The following is a 2945-nucleotide window of genomic DNA, read 5'->3' as shown; positions in this document are numbered from 1 at the left end:
ATGGTTTAGAGCAGCAGGACTTGTTGGAGTACCCCACAGAAAGGAGACTGCTAAGAGAAATAAGCTAGGGATGTACACAAACCTCAGTGAGAAGCAGCACCCATGCCCTGTCCAGACCTGGTGCAGATACCTCTTGGACCTAGCAGTGAAGCCCCTCACTCCTAACAAGGTCAAGGTGTTACACAGAAGACTGGCAAAGGAGGAATACACTGAAGATGGGCTCAGGTGCAGATTCTGAGATATTGTTACATTTTATCTCTCATCATCTGTTTAAACCTCTGAGACACGAGGAAATGTTTTGTCTGAGTCAAGCTACCTGTGCAGAAGGGTCATAGTTCAGAAATGTGTGAAGTGCTCTGCTCCTGTACGCTACTGAATAGGTAAATTTAGAGTTGATTAGGGTTTTCTTTAAGGTACCTGAATGGGTCTTATAGATTCACAGGAGAACTGTTTCAGTTGCAGTGGACCTCTGGAGGTCCAGTCTTTCCAGTCAGAACAGGGTCAGCTAGAGCAGGTTGCTTGGGGCTGTGCCAGGCAGGGTTTTGAACATCTCCAAAGACAAAGAGTCCACAAGCTCCCTGGGCAACCTGTTCCAGTGTTTAACACATGAATAGTAAAAATTGGGTTTTTCTCACATTTAAATGTAATTTCATGCATCTCAGTTGGCACCTGTTCCCTCCTTTCCTTTCACTAGGTCCCACTGAGAAGAGTCTGGCTCCACTTTTTTATTCCCTTCCAACTGATATTTATACATATTGATACACATTTACACACATCAACTACATTCTGAAGCCTCTTCTCAAAGCTAAGAAATCCCAGCTCCTGGTGTGTCAGACGTGCCAATCCCTGAATCATGTTAGTGGACTCCAGTATGTCCATGTCAAACAAAGTTGGTCTCTGGTCCAGAGCGTGCTTGTAATGCAAAACACACTGTTCTGTTCTCTTCTGATTGGATCTTTTCCTGTTGCTGCTGGAACAGTGGCCAGGAGATATTTTAGGAAGGATTTGTAAGTGGTCAAGTATATGGTTTGGCCCTGCTTTACAGCATGATCCTCAGATGCACACACAGATAGGTGAGGAGCTAGGGCACATATATGAAGCCAGGCCTAAATTGTTTCATGAAGTGGCACACAAGAAAGGGAGATGATTTCAGATTCTTCATCTGTTTCCACAGCAGACTTGGGATCATTTTATGAGACCATAAATACCTTTGATTTGCTCCAAATTTGTCTCTCTTCTATGGAAAAAAAAGCAATCCTTATAATGTGAATGTCAATGCTGCAACCTCAAATTCACTGGAAGCAGCAGAGAAAGGATAGTAGATGCCCTGCACTTATTTTAGCAAGTTAATTAAATAATTATTTTCTGCTTAAGCCACCAAAACCAAAGCCTTTTTTAGATTTTACAAAAAGCAACTTCTCTCTTTCCGTTACTCTCTGTTGATTTGCTTTTTTCAACAGCAACATGATTAGCATTCTCATTTCATACAGCTCCTTGAGGGGGTTGTTTCTATCCTTAGCTTTGAAGAAACACACAGGAAAATGTTACAAGTGCAAGCAGGAACATTCTCTTCCTGCCTGAAACGTGAGGATCCAGACAGTTCCTGTCTTCATCACATTTTCTGAAGGTTCTACGTGCCTTCCCACCAATGCAGTACCCTCTGACCAGGGCCAAGATGGGTTAATGGTGTGGTCCAACATGAAATACACACACTTGCAGGAAATTCAAAATGATATAGTCATCTGCATTCTAGAGAAGACACTCATATGTAATTCTATTAATCCATCTACGGCATTCCTCAGGCTTGGACTTTTCACTGTGAAAAGAATGAGTTGGACAAAAAAACACAGAGAGATGAGGCACTTTCTAAAATGGGGATATTATCCATTCTTTTGGCAAATCCTTTAGGGTTTTCAATCATTCTGTCTTACACTTTGATTTGCTGATCACAGTGCATCAACAACCTGCTATTCACTGAAATCATCTGGATAAAGGTCTACATTCTCTCTTCCAGGATCATATACTGTAAAGCAATGGGAGTTTCCACACAACTTGACATGTATGTTACATTTTTAAGTCATCTCTCAGCTCAAAAGTTTGCTTTTCTTTTTCCTCCAGGACCTTGGTTTCACTTATTTTTAAATTAATCAACCTCCTTATCCTTATATTTTTCTGGTTTTGTGGGTCAGATTCTGTTTTGTTTGGTGACACACACAAACACCATTTTTGTTAAGATACTGAGGTTGGATTCAGTGTAGATTTTTTCTATCACCTTGGAAACCAGTCGTCTTCTTTCCACAAAATCCAGGCTCCACCTTCCCCAACACACAGTGACATATCCAGATAATTTTTGTCTCTGACAAAATTCAGTGACAAAATCATGTGTCTACATTTGTCCATAAAACCTGATTGATTTCTGTGCTTGGTATTGCTTTCTTCCTGAATAGAAGGGAAAGATGATTCTCAAGTTACAGGCCACTAAAGAGAAAATTTGTGTGCATAATGCCCTGAGAATCAGAGGCAATGCTTTGTCAAGAAAGACAAGCGTGAGCTGAGCCAGCACAAGTATGAATGTCACTCTGAATTACAGCCTGCTTTTATATAGCATCAGCTGGAGCCTCCAGCACAGGGTGCAAACTTTTTCCTGAGAGTGGATGTCACTTCAGAGGTCCTATCTGATGAAACTGCTTGTGCAGCCAATCTGAGCTGTGCAAGATCGTGCTCGCAGCTGCTGACCTCACTCCAGCAGCTTACATCCAAAGTTTAAGTAAACGTGCAATGGCAGAAATGCACAAGATCCCACTTTTCAGCTCTTCTGCTGCAAAAAATCTTGTTTGGAAGAACAGAGAGAGAGAGGCCAGAGGGACATGACTACAAAAGAACTCCTTCCTTCCCTTTTGGAGTGGTTGCTATTTAGAAAAGGAAAATGCATAGTACTGCACAGC

Source organism: Zonotrichia albicollis, chromosome 2, assembly GCF_047830755.1.
Source record: "Zonotrichia albicollis isolate bZonAlb1 chromosome 2, bZonAlb1.hap1, whole genome shotgun sequence".
Lineage (NCBI taxonomy): Eukaryota > Metazoa > Chordata > Aves > Passeriformes > Passerellidae > Zonotrichia > Zonotrichia albicollis.
This window is presented reverse-complemented; position numbering follows the sequence as displayed.